The sequence below is a fragment of the Sciurus carolinensis genome, chromosome 7, assembly GCF_902686445.1.
Source record: "Sciurus carolinensis chromosome 7, mSciCar1.2, whole genome shotgun sequence".
In the NCBI taxonomy this organism is placed as follows: Eukaryota; Metazoa; Chordata; class Mammalia; order Rodentia; family Sciuridae; genus Sciurus; species Sciurus carolinensis.
The window spans coordinates 65,089,338-65,111,801 of record NC_062219.1 but is presented as its reverse complement, the minus strand read 5'-3'; positions in this window follow the sequence as shown (position 1 = coordinate 65,111,801).

Here is a 22,464-nt window from a genome sequence, read left to right as displayed (position 1 = left end):
GTAAGTATGCTTTCCAGTGAAGATGATTTATTATGAGATATTTCTTTTCTATTCAAAATATTACTTTTTAAAAACAATAATTTGATGTAAAAAGTTCATGTTGCCTGTTATCATTATTTGAATTTCTGACTTTACCTCAAAAAAATCAGGATGGAAGAGAAAAGGAGTAAATGATGACAAAAATATGTGTCTAATAATTTATAAAGTTCAGATTCCACATACCTTGTTTAATCCTCCCTAAAGCAATGCTATTGTCTCCATTTTACTGATACTGAAACAGGTTCAGAGAAGTAACTTGTGCCCAAGATGACAAAGTTGTATGAGATAGCAGTGAACCATAAACTCATTAATTGTGCTGAAGAATTGTAACCTCTGTGTTAAATGTTGGTGTACATTTATATATATTGAGATGTGGTTAGGTATATTAAGTTGTGGTTAGAACAGGTAATGGTACAAAGTCTACTCTCAAAACTCCATTTTGTTCTGTAGTGAAGGGTCAACCAAAGTACAAAATTAAGTATTTGTGTTTGTCTGATATTTGTTACACTTATACAGGGGGAATGGACCAGTATTCTTCATCAGCTCTTATAAGAAAAACAGCTAAAAACAAAATACAAAATAAAACAAAACAAAGTTTATCAGTTTTGTCTCTAAATATTATATTTCAATCCTTGTAAGAAAAATCAACATCTTAAAAAGTTACCTTTTAATTGATACGTGTAACCATAGAGCAAAATCTCATTTTAAAAATTTTCAGATATTTATGCAAACCACCTTAATTAGTGAAATAGCATCCCCCACTTTTTTTTTTTTTTTTTATACTGGGGATTAAACCCAGGAGTGCTTTACCACTGAGTTACATTCCCAGTACTTCTTATTTTTGGATTTTGAGACAGGATTTCATTAAGTTGCCAAGGACCTGGCTTAATTGCTGAGGCTGCCCTTGATATTGCAATCCTCCTGCCTCAGCTCTAGAGTTACTGGGATTACAGGTGTGTACTACTATACCCAGCTAAAACACCCTCTTTTAATAAAAGCCTAAATAGTGCCTCTGTCCTATTGAATTAAAAAAACAGCCCTTTTATACCACTTAAATTCAATTTAACTGTTTTATTTCATTGAATTCTTGTTGCTCCTCCTTTATTTAAAAGTATTTTTAGTGTTTGGGATATACATTGTCTTTTATTGTTTGTTTATTCAGTAGAAATTCAAAGAAAAGTTATTTTATTTGGCATTGAGATATGTACGTAGAAGTCAAGATGTCAGTTTCCCAGAATGTAGTAATAGGGACCAAACTTAGCTTTCATCATAATTTAGAAACCGGATGAATAATTAAACAAGGTCTGTCAGATTTTGGACAACAGGCCATACAAAGAAATGATCCCAAGGAAATGGAACTGTTTTGTCAGGTTTTTTTTTTTTTTTTTTTTTTTTTTTTTTTTGTCACTGTGACCAAAAGACCTGAAAAGTAAAACTTAGAGGAGAAAAAGTTTATTTTGGGTCATGGTTTCAGAAGTTCAGTCCGTGGTTGGTTAACTGCATAACTCTGTGCCCCAGTTGGGACAGAACATCATGTCCATAGCATGTGGTGGAGGAAAGAAGTTCAGAACATGACAACCAGGAAGCAGAGATAGATCCACTCACCAGGGACAAATATAAACCCCAAATTCATACCCCCATTGATATCCATCCTCCAGCTACACCCTATCCTCCTACAGTTACCACCCAGTTAATTTATAACAGTGAATGAACCCACCAATTAGTTCACATAATCTAATCTCTCATAATCTAATTATTTCACCTCTGAAAATTTTGCGCTTTTGGAGGACACCTCATGTCTAAACTATAACAGAAACCATCAAAGAGAACCCTATGATCACCTTGGCTTTTTGAGGTAGACAATTTCCAGGATGCAATCCAGAAAAGGACAATCCAAATAGAACATACTGGTCAAAATGAGTTGAGGAGCCAGAATGATCAGTTTAGAGAGTTCAAAACAGACATTGTGGGGCAAAATATGACAGGAGGGATTCATAGAAAGGTAGCTGTGGATATGTACCATGGAGTATCCTTTATTCTTTAACAGGCTCTACATATTTTTGAGGACACAACATCCAGCCAGAGAAAGAACCACTAGGAAAAAGAAGGCAGAACAATACTAGGAGCTCACAAAGAGATAGGAATAGCTTATGTTTCTTCCAGCCAGAATGGAAAAAACTCTCTACATATGCATTGAGTAGAGTCCTTAGCGTGGTATTACTTAAGCATAGGTCTAGTTTGACCCCACACTGAAGACTTCCCAGAACTTATGCTAACAAACTGGAAAGCAAGCCTCAAAGAGTTTCACTGCTTCTAAGTAATTTAACTATGTTCTGAAACATTGGTCAGCTATACTGAAAGGAGTACAACAAAATCTTCCACCCAGAAATGTAATAAAGTGTCTCACCTTCAATGAAAAATTATTAGGCATTCGAAGATACAGGAAAGCATGATCCATAACTGGGAGTAAGTTAATAAACAGAAACAGAAGCAGAAATAGTAGATATGGTAGAATTATCAAACAAGGAAGTGAAAATATTTTGATAAAATCTGTATGTTCCAGAATATAGGGTCTGATATGAACATGACAAGGAAAGAAAAAGATTATATAATAAAGACCCAAACTTTTAGATGAAAATTATATCTGAAATTTAAAATTAACTGAAATTAATTGCAAATTAGACATTATAGAGGAACAGTTAACTTGAATTGAAAACATAACAATAGAAACTATCCAGTGTGAAACAGAGAAAGATGACTGAATGAAAAAAAAATGAGTGAGCGTTAGTGACACGTGGGACAATGCCATATAGTCTAATATGCATTTAATTGGAGTACCAAAAGCAGATGAATGAAGGGGCTCAAATATTTGAGGAAGCAGTGGTCAAAAATTCTAATATAAATAGATCCAAGAAGCTCAATGAAACTCAAAGAAAAGAAATGTCCAATACACACAAGTAGTCGTGGGAAAAATTTTTGATATCTTTATTCAGAAAATCATATAGATTTTATTCCTTTGCTGCAGTTGAGGAACCTGAAGTTCAGAGTGTTGATTTATTCTTGACCTCGAGTTTGTTAATTATGTCCTGACAGCTAGAGAGTTTCTCTTTTGTTGGGACTAATGACACGTTAACTAACTCAGGCTGACTCCTTACTCCCTGGCGGGTGAGCAAGATCAAGGCCTCAAAGGCGGTTTCAAAGGTTAATGACGATAAATCGGACCACTGTCAGAGATTGGTTAACAACATTTCCGCAAACATGATCAGCTCGTGCTTGCCATATAGTCCTATGGGACTCTCACCTGTGCAAACCCCTCATGCCTTGCTGACCTTTAAGCTGATTGGTTCCCGCCTAGCCTCCACCCTACATAAAAGTTGTGTGACTTCCTCAATAAAAGAGTTCCTGCTGTGACTAGTCTCCCTGATGCGTCTGATTGTCCTCCGCCCGGAGGGCTGGGTGCGGGCCGTCAGTGGGCCCTACCTATCCCAGTCTGGCCTTGTTGGGGAGTGCTCCCCTCCCTTGTCGCTGGTCCAGAAGAGCAGGGGGGCTTAAGACCCCGACACTCTTTCATTACTGGCTTTACCCATATGTGGGTATAAGGTGGTAGCTGGTTATTTATATCTGTCTTTCAATGTAAATTGAAACCAGAGTTCAGGATTGTTAAGTCCACATAATGTAAATAAATTCCATATGTATTGTGGTCTCTTGCATCGTGAACTCATATTGTGCATCCAAGATGGTGAATGTTAATGAATAACTAGGATTTGGGAAATGGAGAATATTATTTACAAGCAGTATTTGACTATAGAGTCTATGTTAACCTGTGCAAAAATGATGAAATTAGAGGGTGAGAATAAAACCTGAGGCTCTTGTTTATTATGAAAGATAAGAAAGAACAACTGAAGAGAAATGACAGAGTGAATCAATTGGGAAGATTGAAAACCATAGGAGCAAAAGATAACAGTATACAAAAATAGCCCAGTGTGTTAAGTCCAGCAGCTCAGGAAGCCGAGGTAGGAGGATTACGAGTTCAAAGCCAGCATCCACAACTTTGCGAGGCCATCTTAAATAAAATATAAAAAGGTTGTTCTAATTTGTATTTCCCTAATTACTAGAGATGTTGAACATTTTTTCATATATTTATTAATCACCTGTATATCTTCTTCTGTAAAGTGTCTGCAAGTTCCTTGGCCCATTTATTGGGTTCTTTGTATTTTTGGTGTGAAGCTTTGTCAGTTCTTTATAAATTTTGGAGATAAGTGCTCTGTCTGAAGTGTGTATGGAAAAGATTTTCTCTCCCTCTGTGGGCTCTTTTTTCACATTATTGATTGTATCCTTTGCTGAGAAAAAACTTTTTAGTTTGAGTCCATCCCATTTATTGATTTTTACTTTGCTTTCTTGTGCTTTGGGAGTCTTCTTAAGGAAGTCTGATCCTAAGCCAACATGATGAAGATTTGGGCCTACTTTGTCTTCTGTTTGGTGCAGGGTCTCTGGTTTAATTCCTAAGTCCTTGATTCATTTTGAGTTGAGTTTTGTGCAGGGTGAGAGATAGAGGTTTAATTTCATTTTACTGCATATGGATTTCCAGTTTTGCCAGCACCATTTGTTGAACAGGCTATGTTTTCTCCATTGTATGTTTTTGACTCCTTTGTCTAGTATGAGGTAACTATATTTTTGTGGGTTTGTCTCTGTGTCTTCTATTCTGTACTGTTGTTCTGCCTGTCTATTTTGGTGCCAATACCATGCCATTTTTGTTACTACTGCTTTTCAGTATAGTTTAAGGTCCAATGTTGTGATACCTCCTGCTTCATTCTTTCTGCTCAGGATTGCTTTGGCTATTTGAGGTCTCTTGTTCTTCCAGATGAAGTTCATGATTGCTTTTCTATTTCCATGAAGAATGTCATTGGGATTTTAATTGGAATTGCATTGAATCTGTATACCACATTTGGTAGAATGGCCATTTTGACAATGTTAATTCTGCCTATCCAAGAACATGAGAGATCTTTCCATCTTCTAAGATTTTCTTCAATTTTCTTTCTTTAATATTCTGTAGTTTTTATTGTAGAGATCTTTCACCTCTTTTGTTAGATTGATTCCTAATAAATTTTTTTGAGGCTATTGTGAATGGAGTGTTTTCCTAATTTCTCTTTCAGAGGATTCATCACTTACTCCAATTAGAATGGCTATTATCAAGAACACAAACAATAGTAGATGTTGGCGTGGATGTGGAAAAAGGCACACTTTACATTGCTGGTGGAGTTGCAAATTGATGCAGCCACTCTGGAAAGCAGTGTGGAGATTCCTTGGAAAACTTGGAATGGACCCACCTTTTGACTAGTTATCCCACTCCTTGATTTCTACCCAAAGGACTTAAAATTAGCATACTACAGTAACACAGGCACACCAATGTTTATAGCAGCTCAATTCACAATAGCTAGATTGTGGAACCAACCTAGATGCCCTTCAATAGAAGAATGGATAAAGAAACTGAGGTTATATACACAATGGAATATTATTCAGCCCTAAAGAAGAATAATACGATATTTGCAGATAAATGAATGAATTGGAGAATATCATACTAACTGAAATAAGCCAATCTCAAAAACCAAAGGTCAAATGTTTTCCCTGATAAGTGGATGATGATACATAATGGGGGTGGGGAGTGAAAGAAGAATGGAGGAACTTTAGATTATGTAGAGGGAAATGAGAGGGAGGACAGGGCAGGGATATGAAAGATGGTGGAATGAGATAGACATTATTACCCTATGTACATGTATGGTTACACAAATGGTATGAATCTACATCGTGTACAACCATAGAAATGATAATTTGTGCCCCATTTGTGTACAATGAATCAAAATGCAGTCGGTAAAAATAAAAAACATTTAAAAAAATTAAAAAAAGGTCATTTATTTTTCTCCCTCAAGAAAAATAAAAATAAAGAAGGGCTAGGAATGTGGCTCAGTGGTTAAAAGTCTCTGGTTTCAATCCCCAGTACAAAACAAACAAACAAAACCAGTATACAAAAATAAATTATGAACCAAAATCTTTATAGCAAGGATCCAAAAATAAAGGGTTAGTTAATTTAGGAAGCCCTTTTTACGTAGTTTTTCATTGCTATTTAGTTTTCTAACATCTCCTGTTCAAACTGCATAGCATTATTACATCTTTATTCTAATGTCTTTCTTGCTGCTTAAAATTTTCACTCTTTTATTTCAAAAGGTGGCTCTTTATTCTTTGATCCACTAATTGACTTTATTACCCTAGAACCCTCTTTGCCTTCTCTGTGTGTTGCTTGATGATTAAAAGAAAAATCAACTCATTTCCAGTATTTTGCACTCCTCCTTCCCCATTTTCTCCAATTCTTCTGGACATTTGAAACCATAGCATACAAAGATTCCGCCTCTAAGAGAAATTTCAGTTCTTTTAGACATTGGCCTCGTGAGCCCTCTTATTAAATATTGAATATAAAAAGTAACTTTGAAACAGGGACATTGTGCTATAAGCCCATGAGATTTTATGAAATATAGGAATTCTATTCTTTTATAAGCCAATTTTCTAGGAACTGAAACAAAACTTCCAGAACTTCTTTTTTATCCAAGATACCTTATCCTAGAATCAGTATCTTTTAATTTTGGCTTCATAAGGAGTATGTACATAGAATTCAAGATGAGAGCAAAAGTTACATTTACAGTTCCACTAACTGTAATGAAATTTAGCCATTCCTTCAGTTAAGAAGGTAGGCAGCAACCATAGTGGTGTGTCGGGGTTTCCAGGACCCCCAGCCTTGGGCATGGTCAAGATGGCGCCTGACGCTGAGCCAAAAGCGGCCAGCTATACAGTAAACAACCAGCGAATTCCAATGATTGGCTAGTTAACGATGTGACTAGAGCATGCCCCCCTCGTGTACCTATCCTATGCTTGCAGCTGTCCGCGTTTACCTCGTGTACTCTCCCCTGATTGGTTGAAGTGTATATAAGCCTGGTGGGTGGGAGAGTAGAGAGGCAGAAGCGGAAGAAGCGGCGGAAGCGAAGGCTGAAGCTGAGCTGGAAGCTGAGAGTGCGCGGAAGCTGGGAGAAGCTGAGAGAAGAGAAGCTGGGAGTGCGCGGAAGCTAGGAGTAAGGGAAGTGTAGGAGAGGGACTGTACATAATAAACTTCCAAAGCTTCAGACGTTTGTTGTGTCTCTCTCTGCGGGCAGAGGGAGCGCGATAACTGGTGCCGAAACCCGGGACATGAAGGGAAGATGAAGGCCTTATAAAAGAAAACAAGGTAAGATATTTGAAAATTTTTTTTTTATATACAAGTTAAACCGGTTATAAAAAAGTTAAAGGGTATCAGGATACGCTATCGGCGGTCCTGGGGACACGCGGAGTGCGGTCCGGTTGAAAGGTATCGGGACGCGCCATCGGCCTTCCTGACGCGTAGAACGCGGGTTGAAAGGTATCGGGATCCTGACGCGTAGAACGCGGGTCAAAAGGTATCGGGATACGCCATCAGCGGTCCTGACGCGTGGAACGCGGGTTAAAAGGTATCGGGATGCGCCGTCGGCGGTCCTGACACGTGGAACGCGGTCTAATTAAAGTGAAAGTAGAAACACGTTTGAAGCGGTCCAATTAGGGTGTAGGTAGTACGTGAAAAGCCGCTATAAAAATTCTAATGCACACTTGATAGTTTTCCTTTCAGTAATCTCGTTGCTCCTGGCAGCTAGGCCACTGTTTGTTATTGTAACTGCCATAACTAAAGCTATTCAAATTAGTAACAATGGGGTCTGAAACGTCTAAATTCAGAATGCAGCAACCCCTCAGGGAGTTATTAAAAAACCATGGGATGCCATTAAAGGAAAAAACAGCTAAAGTATTTCTTGATACTGTGGAAAGGATTTCCCCTTGGTTTTTGGATGAGGGCCTTTTGAATACCCTACAGTGGGAACAGCTGGGGAAAGACCTTCGTATAGCGGATAGGCAAAATCCTTTGCCAGTAGGCACTATGGCTATTTGGTCTCTTATTAAATCCTGTCTGCAAGATAAAAACAAAAAATCTTCACTCACCGAGCCTTTAGCTGAAGGAAGACAGGTTTTGGAAGAAATAAAAGAGGAACGCTCATATCTTTCTCAAAATTCAGAAAAAGGAACTAACTCAGATGAGGAACTATCGGAAGGGGAATTATCAGGGGAGAACTGGAAAAAAGAGTACAAAGATTAAGACTAGATAAAAAGCCCCCTCTAGTGCCCGTGTTGCCTAGTGCACCTCCCATAAATAGGGAACCCCCTCATGAAGCGTCCGGTTTCGGGTTACGCTCAGAATGGAGTCATCTTGGATCTGTAGCGTATCCTGTTTTTGAGGATGCTCAAAATCAAAGATTCCACCAACCCTTAGACTTTAAAATAGTGAAACAGTTAAAAGAAGCAGTTAGCACATATGGTCCTCAATCAGCTTTTACTATAGCCTTAGTAGATACCTTGACATCATTAAACTTAGTGCCCCAGGACTGGACTAATCTTGCTAGGCCGCTCTGTCTGGGGGACAGTACCTTATGTGGAAAACATCATGGCAAGAAATATCTACGGATACCGCCTGCCGAAATGCAGCAGCGGGGAATCCCCAAGTCGATAGGGACATGCTTATGGGCGTAGGACCTTATGAAACCCTTCAGGCACAGCTTAATTATCATCCAGCAGTCTATGCGCAAATTGCCATGGCTGCAACCAAGGCCTGGAAAACATTACAAGGAGCAGGAGATTTGCAGGGCCAGTTGTCAAAGGTAACTCAAGGGAATAGTGAGCCCTATGCGGATTTTGTCGATAGGCTAATTCAAACAGCATCACGCATCTTCGGAGATGCAGAGCAAGCCATGCCCCTAGTAAAACAGTTGGCTTACGAACAAGCTAACAGGTGGTGTAGGGAGGCCATAAGACCATGGAGTAACAAAGACTTGTCCGCCTACTTAAAAGTGTGTAGAGATGTAAATGATACTTCGGCGCAGAGCAGTGCCTTTGTAGCAGCCATAGACAGACAAACCACCTTGTTGTCTGCTGCACTTGCACAAGCCCAGGGGAGGTTCCCTTCAAGAACTAATAAAGAGTCTTTAGGATCATGTTTTGTGTGAGGACAGAAGGGACATCTAAAAGCCACTTGTCCAAACAAAAGGCCACCCTTTGCCCGGGGTGGGAACATCTATACAAAGAATAACCTGGGAACCGGACCTGGGCTATGTCCAAGATGCAGAAGAGGAAGTCATTGGAATAGTGCCTGTCAGCCTATTAGAGATAGGGAGGATAATTTCCTAGGGTTGAATCCTAAACTTCAAAAAACGGGAGACAGGGCCCTCCCCGGGGCCCGCAACAAATATATGGGGTAATTCAACAAGTTCCCCGACGGTGGTATCCTCCCACAGAGAAGGGGAGCGCAGAGCCACCTCAGGAAGTGCCGGATTGGACATCTGTGCCACCTCCAGACTCGTACTAACCCCAGATATGGGGGTGCAGATGATTGATACTGATTGGCATGAAAAAATCCCACAGAACAGTGTAGGACTATTACTAGGTAGAGGTTCCTCAACACTAAAAGGACTTATAGTACACCCAGGGGTTATTGATCCTGATTTCACTGGACAAATAAAAGCCTTGGTCTCTTCACCAAAAGGAATTACGGTCATCTCTCCAGGGGATCGCATTGCACAAATGCTTATATTGCCCAGTCGACATTCTTTGTGGCCCAGTAAAAATACAAATAAAAGACAAGGAGGTTTTGGATCAACAGGAACCACTTTAATAAACCTTACTATGGATATGGGACAGAGGCCCCTCCTAAAATTAAAAGTGGGAAATATGGAATTTACAGGTTTATTAGATACGGGAGCAGACAAAAGTATTATTAGCGCAATGGTCTGGCCAAAGCACTGGCCATTGATCACAGCAGCTCAGAGCTTGAGAGGCTTAGGAGTAGCAGAAAGCCCCAATCAAAGTGCTTCCTCATTATCGTGGAAAGATACAGAGGGACACACAGGAATATTTCAGCCATATGTCTGTAATGTTCCTATTAGCCTATGGGGACGAGACGTCCTGCAGCAAATGGATATGAAACTCACCACTGATCAGACTTACCAAGGGACTCCTGTAAGAAATATGTTACAAAATATGAACTATGATGATAAAAAAGGATTAGGAAAACATAGTCAAGGATCTACCCAACCACTGCCTTTACTTCCACCAAAAAATGATTCTCATGGATTGGGTTTTTCCTAGGGGCCACTGATAAACCATCAATCCCTATAATATGGAAAGATGATAAGCCTTGCTGGATTCCACAGTGGCCCCTAACAAAAGAGAAGCTAGAGGCAGCTCATAAGTTAGTACAAGAGCAGGTACAAGCAGGTCATTTACAACATTCTACCTCTCCTTGGAATACTCCAATATTCTTAACAAAGAAAAAATCAGGAAAATGGAGGTTATTACATGATTTAAGAGCCATAAACGAACAAATGTACCCTATGGGACCCATCCAATGTGGACTCCCTCTTGTCACTGCACTACCAAAAAATTGGCCTACTATTATTCTGGATTTAAAAGATTGCTTTTTCTCTATACCCTTACACAAAAATGATTGTTGGAGATTTGTTTTTACTTTGCCCTCTCTTAATCACACTCAGCCTGACCAGAGATTCGAATGGACCGTGTTGCCTCAAGGTATGGCTAACAGTCCTACTATATGTCAAATATACGTAGATAAAGCGTTAACAACTACTAGACAAAAGTTTAAGAGATTGTTGATTTATCATTATATGGATGACATACTTATTTGCCATCCAGAAAAAGAAGTTTTGTTAGAAGCATTACAATTTATAACTCAAGCATTAGAAAAGAGAGGACTAACGATAGCTCCTGAAAAATTACAATTAGAGGAGATCCAAGAATATCTGGGTACAAGGCTCACTGCTACTACAGTCAGACCAACAAGGTTGACCATCAGGACAGATCAATTGAATACCTTGAACAATTTTCAGAAACTCTTAGGTGACATTAACTGGATCAGATCCTATTTAAAATTATCCACAGGGGAATTAAAACCTTTATTCGATATATTAAAAGGTAATCCTGACTTGAATTCCCCTAGGAAACTTACTCCCGAAGCACGGATATCCTTACGGCTAGTAGAGAATAGACTTCAGCAGTGTTACGTTGATCGTTGTGATCCTACTCAACCATTAAGTTTAATCATAATCTCAGAGAAGCATACCCCTTTTGGCATAGTTTGGCAAGGAGGACCTCTGCAAAGTATAAATCTCCCTAGCTCTCCGGCTAAAACATTGCAATCATATCCCCAAGCTATTGCTCAGGTAATATTCAAGGGAATAGAATCTTGCATTACTGTTTTTGGAATCCATCCGTCTATTATTATAACTCCTTATTCCACTCAGCAAATTAAATGGCTAATTAATAATGATGATGATTGGTCAGTATTATATTGTTCCACTTCAGCTCAGTTCGATAACCATTATCCCCAACATCCCTGGATTCAATTCTGTAAAAATACTCCCATAGTTTTTCCAAAAGTGACTAGTGTCCAGCCTCTTAAAGACTGTGTAACCATTTTTACTGATGGCTCCAAAGATGGAGTAGGTGCAGTACTTATCAGTAAACAACTTCACACCATAATAGTTCCACCCAACTCCGCACAGGTTACTGAACTTGCAGCTGTAATATTAGCCTTTAAATTAGCAGATAATCAGCCATTCAATCTTCTATCTGATAGCTTATATATCGTTAACGCTTTACAGGTTCTTGAAACGGTACCTCATATTTCTTCCATGTCCACGGTAGCTTCTTATTTTACTACGCTACAAAACCTTATCCTACAGCATAAACATCTATTCTATGTAGGACATATTAGAGCTCATTCTAATTTACCAGGACCTTTGGCCAATGCTAATGACTTGGTAGATATGGCCACCAAATCAATCTTTGTTTTTTCCATAGAGGAACAAGCAAAACTCTTTCATGAAAAATTCCATGTAAATTCCACTACTTTGAGCAGAAAATTTCCTATATCTAAATGTATGGCTCGACAAATAGTAAAAAATTGTCAACATTGTGCTCCTTTAATCCCAGTACAATCCTTTGGATTTAACCCCAGGGGACTGCTGCCTGGTCATATTTGGCAGATGGATGTAACCCATATTTCTGAATTTGGTACTGTTAAGTATGTACATGTGTCAGTAGACACTGCTTCAGGGGTCATTATGGCTTCCGCTCATTCTGGAGAAAAGGTAAAAGATGTCATTCAACACTGCCTACAAGCATTTGCTGGCTGGGGCATACCTAAAGTTATTAAAACAGATAATGGTCCTGCTTATACTTCCAAAAGCTTCCGGTTGTTTTTACAAACATTTAACATCCAATCAGTCACTGGCATCCCCTATAATCCTCAGGGACAGGGCATTGTGGAAAGAGCACATCTTACTTTAAAAAATTGTCTAAATAAACAAAAAGGGGGAATAGGAGCCTCCTACAAGTCTCCTAAAGATAAACTTAATTTAGTTCTTTTCATTCTAAATTTCTTAACTCTGGATAGGGACGGCCATTCTGCAGCTGATCGACATTATAATCCCCATAATACTCCTCAAGTATGGGCAAAATGGAAAGATATCCTGACAGGTTGTTGGAAAGGACCGGATCCAGTCCTTCGTTGGGTCTGAGGGTCTGTTTGTATTTTCCCACAGGATCAACAGACTCCAATCTGGATTCCAGAAAGGCTAATCAGAGTTTTACAGCATGCAAGTGATGCTGCTCCTCCTCGCAATGGCGAGTCTGAGCCTTCCTCCAATAACAAAAACTCAGACGGAAAGGCAAACCCGGAACCTATGGGCCATTGTTAGCCTGGCCATATTTTTCACTTCTAACTAACACATTTCTTATCCTTCCTTTTCTTGTTTTTCACCAATTCCTCTACAAGCCTGTCAATTCTACTGATGATTTTTCAGATCGTGCTGTTTTTGGTGACAAGGATATCTCTAGTCTTTCTTTGCTTTAACAGGAGGAATTTCTGCACTTTGCCATTGGAATCATACTACAAATCAGACCCAGAGTAGAGCAACTCGTTCTGCTGACCCTAGCTGTAATATTGCTTTTCCTCCCACGTCAGCTTGTGTATTTCCTCCCTTTTATGTTCCTACCAACTAACATTTCTAATAACACCTCTTAACTGTTCACTAACCGTGTGCTATCTCTCACAATACTGGAATGGTTCTTTTGCCACCCGTGCAATTTGCACATTTCTATCTTCCTACCAGTCCTAGTTTCCGTTGCAGATGTAGAATTGCCAGTGCTATTGTCGAGAAGCAGGAGAGGCTTTGACATTGCAACAGCCGTGATCATTGTCATCACAGTCCTTGCAGTAGCAGCATTGACACAACCATAACAACGATCATTTGGTCGAAGATACAGCTGCAGCCTTACAGACCATAGAGACTCTATCAGAAAGTGGACTCACTATAAGAACAAGTAGATACCTTGCAAGAACTTTTGGGACTGGGATGCGTTTATTCCCTGAGCTGTTTTGTGTTGCCCGTATTGTAACTCTACTGGGATGTATATTGTTTCTGTATTTAATATGGCTATATGGTTTTTCTTCTGTTTATAGATTTGTCAAACAGCGGGCAGGCTTAGGAGCTATGGTGGTACTCCTCTGCCTTGGCCCTCCTTCTCTTCATTCGTTTTGGCATGCATCTACGAGCTAGCCAATAGAGAGATCAAATTATCTTTCATCAGGCCATGACCGCCCTAAAGGCCGACAGCCCCCCATTAGTATGGCTCTTGATGCTGGACCGGTAGTCAAAGACGGGTAATGAAGGAGGTGGCTGTGTACCAACCTAAGACAGGAGCTGCAGCATGCTCTGCAGGCTCTGATGACGGGTAAGGACATATGCTGACCACTCAGCCTAAGACAGACACAGTCCTGAGCCTTAGTTTAATAGTAAAGAAGGGGGATCTGTCGGGGTTTCCAGGACCCCCAGCCTTGGGCATGGTCAAGATGGCGCCTGACGCTGAGCCAAAAGCGGCCAGCTATACAGTAAACAACCAGCGAATTCCAATGATTGGCTAGTTAACGATGTGACTAGAGCATGCCCCCCTCGTGTACCTATCCTATGCTTGCAGCTGTCCGCGTTTACCTCGTGTACTCTCCCCTGATTGGTTGAAGTGTATATAAGCCTGGTGGGTGGGAGAGTAGAGAGGCAGAAGCGGAAGAAGCGGTGGAGGCGAAGGCTGAAGCTGAGCTGGAAGCTGAGAGTGCGCGGAAGCTGGGAGAAGCTGAGAGAAGAGAAGCTGGGAGTGCGCGGAAGCTAGGAGTAAGGGAAGTGTAGGAGAGGGACTGTGCATAATAAACTTCCAAAGCTTCAGACGTTTGTTGTGTCTCTCTCTGCGGGCAGAGGGAGCGCGATAGTGGTGTTAGCAGTAATTGTGACTGTGGTACTAATATAAACTGTTGATATTTTCATGTTATATTAACAATTATAACATATCACTGAAATTTTCAGTATTATTAGAATTGCTGTTACATATTGTTATTAAATGAAGCAATAAAGGATCAAATTTTATTTTTATACTAGTTGACATTGAAATTTCAGTATATTTGGTTTTCCATATCATATATATATATATATATCTTTTCATGTATTTCATGTATTTCAAAATACTATCTAAGAAGAAGATCATAGCGTAAGATAGTTAAGAAATTTTGTACCAGTTAATAGTGTAATATGATTTTGAAGGGCTTGTATTGGTTTGTCTAAGGCACAGGTGCCTGCAGAGTTATAGTGGTCTAATGATTTTCTCAACATTCCCAAGGTGATTCCTCTGAGTACCTCATGCAAAAGAGTTTTCTCAATTCAATATTATTATATATGGTAGAAGACTGCAAGACCAATTTTCTGTCTACTGTGATATAATTAACACAGAGGACTAATTCAAATGTTTACAAGTGTTAAGAACTAACTCAAATGAAACAAGTGGAGAAATACTGTAACATAGAGGACAGACCAAAATTGGGTGGCAGGAACCCAGTTTCAAACCTGAACTCAGACTTCATGTAAGTTCTCTTTGTTGTATTTAGTACTGTTATTTGCAAAAAAAGGAGTTGTACTTGGTGTTATTTATTTATTTATTTTTACTTTCCACTTCTATGTGAATTTTCCTATGCATGTTGTTGCTGATAGTGCCACTGAGTATTTAGAGGAGCTTCTCCTCAGTCAGGATGGGTTCAATCCAATTCTTTCATCCTTTTTTATTCCCTCTTACTCCTTGATCCATACACATTACAGATTGCCTGGTTAGGATAGGAAGCTAGAGCATAGTTTACAGGTGACTATATATTGGTGGCATTCTCTGAACATCATTTTTCTTATTGGATAATTATAATAATTACTGAGACCAATAAAGATCAAATGAAATAAAATGAAATAGTATGTCCCACTTTAGAATGGAACCAGACACACAAATTGATGTTTAATCAATCTTAGACCTTGATGCCACTCAAAACATAGGAAAACTAAATATCTGAGAGAAAACTGTTCCCTATGACTTTGAATTGTCATCACAATCCTTTCTGAGATTGAGCTCATCATCCCCTAATAATTGCAGATGTGTGTGCATTGGTGTAGTGAGAGAGGGATACAGTGAGTCCTTGCTTGGAGTCTGTCTCTTACTAATTCATTTTCATTGGTGACAATGCATTGTATGTATGTGCATGCAGATGTGTGTGATATTTATATAGACATATAAAATATATATAAGCTCATCCAATTATATGTATACAAATATATACATTCTAAGAAAATTTCTTTTGCTTGCAATCAATGATAAAGTAAGTTCATTTTAACAGCATATACACTGAAAGCACTCATGACAATCTGAGAGTATAAAAATGCCTGCAGAGGATATGAGTACATTGAATTTCCTAACTTACTGTTTCTCAAACTATAGTCTAACCAACTAGTGCAATCTAACTGCAACTACCTAGAAATATGTAGGATTTTATTTTAATGTTACAAAGGTCAGTATCCTTGAAACTTAAAACCTATTCTGTCTTCTTTTCTTTGCTGGAGGCTCATTATGAAAGGATTACAAGATATCTTTAATAAAAAGTGGAATTTTATAAAGTTAAACTAATTTATTCATCTTCCATACACAGGTTCTTTTGATGAGTACTCCCTAAATATATGGCAAAGCAATATATACTTTATTGAATAAGAAGTGAACTTTATAGTAATATACTTGATATGGATACACTATTTCTTTTGAGGCAATTGTTTTGAACTTTAACTATTATTGAACATTATATGTTTTATCAGTTCCAACCTTATTCAATATTTTATTGCTTTACTTCAACCTGAAAATGTTTCAGTTCCCTGAATAGTCTTTCACTAGCTTCAGAATGAAACACTAGTATTTTTTGATTCTGTTGTGATTTGTTAAAAGTTTGTTATCAGGTGCATTTTAATTAAAAATTTTAAGTTACCTATTATATTCAGACACTATGTTGACCATTTAAGGGACTTGATTTTTTAAAAAGGATATTTGCCTTTATTCAGTTTTTGATCTGAGAGTATAAATTTATTTCAGTAAGATGAATGCAATAATTACAAACAGCAACTATCAATGACTTTAAAAGAAAAAGTGAAAAAAATATAATTGATTCTATTAGGATTTGGGGCCAAATCAACATTTTAGTTAAGCTAAGAGATTTTCCTTGATATTTATAAAGAACATGCCTACCTACCTTTTAATTTTATTTATTTATTTATTTATTTATTTGTTGGAGAAAAAAATAGTCTCACAGGAGAGTCAACATGCTTACTATCACTTAATGCTGGAGTAGAAAATATAACTTGAATCTTTTAACTCAATGTCAGATTTCCTAAGAGCCTTTGGATGAACTGGACATATCTTTCAATGTTGGGTTAACATATAAAATTATTTGTAATGCGATCATATTAAAGTGACTGGCCAAAGCACTTTTATTTGAGAAGGAAGTAATTCAAAATTTAAAAAATATAGATAGGCTTATTTAGCACTTCTGTTATAGGAGAGGTTCAACAACAATAATGCCACTATTATATTGTCATTTCTGTAATAATAGCACCTCTGTTATAAAACATCATTATTATAAAAATGCTATTATAAGGAAAGCTCTGTTATTTAGAATTGCTTCAGCAATAAAAGTGCTAAAAAATCTTCTTATATTATAGAAAATTATTGCAAATTTTCCTTGCTTTGCAATGAAATTTTTATTCCAAATCTTACTTGATTCTCCTATAAAATCGTTTTTATATTTTATTCTGATGACTCTGAAGCCTGGGCCAGATTGCTGCTTAGGACAGGAAATTGCTTGATAGACAAAGTCTACTTGGTTAAATAAGCTAATTTTCTGTCAGTTTCCACACTGTGAATATAAATTTCCTTCTTTGCTTATTTCATTCTCAAGTATGTTTCATGCTCAAGTATGTATGATATATGCACACACACACACATATATGCGTATGTATACATATATGTATATATATATGTGTACGTATATATACGCGCGCACACACACACATATATATTTATTGTATGTGAAGAATACTGCATACTACTTTTTAACAGAAGGTTTAGATAATTTTGTTTCCCTCAAATTAGGAAGTCATAATCTTTATGTAGCTTTGGGATATGAAAATGTGATAAAAATTCTCAATTTGTGTTCAGTTAAGAAGTGAAGGGAAATTGTTCAATCACTGAAATTCCTTTAGTTATCAGGATTCCTATAGTTTAGGTACAGTATGTCTACCACATTATTAGAATTTTTTAGTTTAGTAACTACTATTAATTTTTAGAACTGTACTTGCTCAATCCATATTGTTCTTTCTGTAACATACTTACAAACTATCATTTCTTGACCTTTTTAATGTGTCTTAAATACTAAGACAACAATTTTAGTTTCTTGGTATTACTGAAATTAATAAAAAAAATTGGTGGATTTGTAAATTTTTCAGTTCTGGGAAAATGCTTTTTAGTGTCAACAAAGACAGTTTAGAAAGCAGAATTTGTCTTAATGAAATTTACCAAAATCTAAGTTCTGTTCAGCCTTCAGTACCCTGTGAATGGATTTGTTTCTCAGGGGTTCACGTCCATTAACTAGTTTATTGGAGACAGATATGTAAACCAAACTATCATTTTACCAATTTGTAATAAGGCAGATACCTAACTCTCACAGGGACTGTCATATCCTGTATATAGATTTATATAACATTACATTTTACTCAGAAAGGTAACTAGGTATGCATGAATTTAAGTATTTAAAGGTAGAGAGCAGTTGCAGCAATATTCTCAAGTTGGTCCCCTTTGTTTAGGAATGAATTGTCCAAGTGTGTAAACCAGAATGCCCCTTTTATTATGTTCTAGACTCTGACTCTGGTTTCCCATTTAGACATAACAATCTTTCTCAGATTGACAAGACTTTCTTTGGCTGTGTTAATTCATTCAGTCATATCTTGCTGTTGTCTGGGAAACTTCCTTCTCTTTAAGATGACTTTGTAGATCTCTGATTAATTCTATTGCATGTCAACCTTTCAATTATGGAGGAAAACTTACTTTTCTTGTTACAACCTGGAAGAGACAGAAGACCTCTACAAGCTTGGGGGCTGACGTCTGAATTCAGTATAGGTGGAATTTTTTTTTTTTATCTGACGTATTTTATTTTTGAGTTTGACTTGTAGGTACTTTCTAGAGGGTGATGGCAGTGTTTACATTAAATATATGCATTTTTGACTACCCTTAAAACTTCATAAGACCTGGTGACTAAATCTCCCTGTGCAAGCAATTGACTGAAATGGAGTATGTTACTTGCTCTAGACAGAGCTGGTGCTCTCAGTTCACTACATTCTCTACTTATCTACCTCACTCATTTTCAGAAACTTGACTATTGTCTTAGAACTTAGTCTTTTCTTTACAACTAACAAAAATGCTCTCCAACTTTTGACCTTTTTAAAGGATATTTCAAACTATGGTTTAATGATCTTATTTGCAAATTCTATTAATATTATGAAATGTAATATACCAGTGTAAAGACATTTGAATTTGTTGGGAATAGCTACATACCTTTTTACCTTTTAGTTTCTTTAATTATTTTTTCTTTTTTTTGCAATTCCTATCCACTAACATTGTATCTGCAATATAAAGTGGTGTGTTTAGTCTTTATTTAATCATCTTATTTAAGTAAATTTTCCATAAAAATAGTGGGATGTTTATATCAGTGTGAAAATTTGCTATTAAAGAAATTGTCTAATCACTTTACAGAATATTCTGTTATAAGCTTAATAATATATGTATGTATACATATGTTTGTATTTCACGACAAAAATAACAAGATATGACAACATTGCCAGAAATACTATGTGGTAGGCAATATAATTAAAATACAGTTAAAAAAAAAAAAACAAACCAAAATGTTCTGACCAAATGAGTGAAAGGAATGAAACTAATAGGAGTTCCACCTAGGAACGTTGGATTATGATTTGCAAGATAAGAGAAATCAATATGGAGAGATGCTTTATAAAGATGGCATTGGCTTTCAGTGAACTAAATGCTGACTACTTTACTTTTAACCATGATTGGTCAAGACTCATATGTACTGAGTCTCAGTTTTTGCAACTGTATAAATAAAATTAAGAAAGAGTCTTATTGTCATTTTTGGAATCTCCTGTGTTCAGTAGGTTTTGGAGTTCTGGTGAAAAATAGAATCTGAGTGAATTCAGCTTTACAATCTCTATATCCCACGTGTTTTTGCCCTTGACTTTCAAAGTATCTTTTTATATTCTTATAATTATTTATTATGAATTTGCTGGTGGCTTCTTCTGTTGGTTACATATTGCTAACGTGTAACAAGCTATTTTGAAATGTTACAATATACCATGATTGTAAAGATAAGAAATAAGGAAGAAAATAAGCTAACAAAAACTCTCCAACTTCACTCTATTCTGCCTCGCTTTTTGAATTTTTAATGTACCAGTTTACATATTTCTATATTGCCTATCTCTTAACATATTAATATAATTATTATTATTCTTAATTATTTGGATTTTTATTCTTCATACTAAAGGTATTAATGGTTTATGCACTAGGTTTATAATATTAGAGCATTCTGATTTTTTGTGAAGTTACTCTTATTAGAGAGTCTTACACCTTCCTCTATTTTCTTCTTACCCATTGACAACTCTCTCTCTCTTTTCAGTTAAAGAACTTCCTTTAGTATTTTTTTTGTAAAACAGGTCTGGTGGAGATATATTCTCTCAGTTTTTATTTGGGAATGTCTTTATCTTGCCTTCATTTCTAAAGCATAGCATTGTTGGGTATGGTATTCTTGGTTGGCAGTTTTTTTGGTTTTGGGTCCCCCCCCCACCACCACCACCATCAGTACCTTAAAAATCTCATGCCACTTTCTGCTGGCCTGAAAGGTTTCTGCTAAAACATCTGTTACGTGGTAAATTGGAGCATTCTTATATGTTGTTTCTTTTTTCTTGCTGCCTTGAAAATCTTCTCTTTATGTTTTCCCCTTGAGAGTTTTATTATAAGATGTCTGGGGTTAGACCTGGTTGAGTTAAATTGGACTAGTGTTATTTGACCTTCTGATATCTGGATATCTGTGTCCTTCTCTGGGCTTAGGAAGTTTTTTGCAATTATCTGTTTGAATAAGCTTTCTACCTCTTAGGCATTCTAAAGTTCTTCTTGAACCTCATTAACCCGAATATTTGCTCTTTCAATGCTGTCCCAAAATTCCTGTAAGTTTTCTTCACTCTGTCATTCTCTTTTTTCTCCTCTGTTTTTTCAAATGGCCTATCTTCAAGCTCACTAATTATTTCTTCTGTTTGATCTATTCTTCCATTGATACCTTCTATCATATTTTTAATATTGTTTATTATCTTTTTCAGCTCAGGAATTTCTCTTTGCATTTTTAAATTGCTTCCATCTCTGTTATATTTCTCTGTTAAGGTATTGAATTATTTCTATGGTGTCCTGTTGAAGCTCATTGAGTTTCCTTAAAATAAGTGCTTGAAACGCTACCTGTGAATTTTTGCCCATACTGATTATTATCTAGTTTTTAGCACCTTATTTTGACCATTAGGTGAGATCATGATTTCCTGAAAGTTCTTGTTGTAAAGTCATCAGGGCGTTGAAAGGTTAGCTATTTATTCCAGTCATCACCATCTGGCTTTTCTTGATTTTTTTTTTTTTTTTTTTTTTTCTTTTCCCCACAAATTCTAAGCAGGCTGTGGCCATATCTCTTTCAGCACTAGATGGTGTCCTAAATCCAGGTTAGCTGTGAATATGCTGTTGTTGATTTCTCTATTTCAGCACTAGAGGGTGATCCAAGTCCAAGTTTGGCCTGATCCACAGTTGATATGTTGCTCAGTATAACTGGGGGAATACCTCAAAAGGACACAATTCATAACCCTGCAAGCTTTTGCTTGGGGCCAGATGCCCTATCCACAGTCACTGGAGATCAGGCACTGCAGGATTCTGCTTAGCTCTGGTCTGAATCACCATGGAGTAGCCAGCCCCACACTTTTGGGCTACCCATATAGCTACCAATACCACCAAACTGTGACATACCTGGATCCCATAGCCCACCAAGACCAGCATAGCTTGAGAGTAGGACCAAGATGCACACTACTATAGGCTGTCTACTGTTGAGGTGGACCTTGTGGCACAACACCACTGCAACCAGCCACAATGCTGCTGACCAGAATACAAATTCAGTACGCTATGGATTTATGTCTCCATCTTACACCAGGGCTATTCTATAGGTTATATTTGCTGGCACCAGTCCAGGGATGGGGAAGTTAGTATCTGCTTGCTAGATTTTGCCAGCCTGACAATGAGTTGCAGGGCAACATGCTTTGTATACTACCCTGCCAATCCCCAGAATTTTGCTTTATGCTATGCTGCCAGAGGCTGGATAGTGTTAGTGAAGGTAGTAGTTCGTCACCAAAACTGTCAGTAAGATGGGTCACACCTGAGTCTCACAAACAAAAGAACCTGTATAGTCTCAGGGATACACCCAAGCACATGCTACAGCTGGTAGTGATGCTGGATGAAAAGCACGTCTGTCCCCCTAGGGCATATAGGTCTCTCCTGATGCTGAGGTAGGTATATAGAGTCCAGTTCTGGGCTGGGCATAGGGATCTTTGTTTTATGCCTGGCACTAGATCTCACTGTGACTGTGACATGCCTGTTGTTGAGCTCCAAGGCAAAGTTCTGTTCTAACTTTCATGTCCTGCTCCCCAGTAGACGGAATCTTAATTCTCCTTCTGTTGCCTGAATTGAGGAGGAGACAGAGAGGCAACCCTTAGCTGCATGGGTCACACAGTTCAGTCTATGGATCCTTACCTGGGG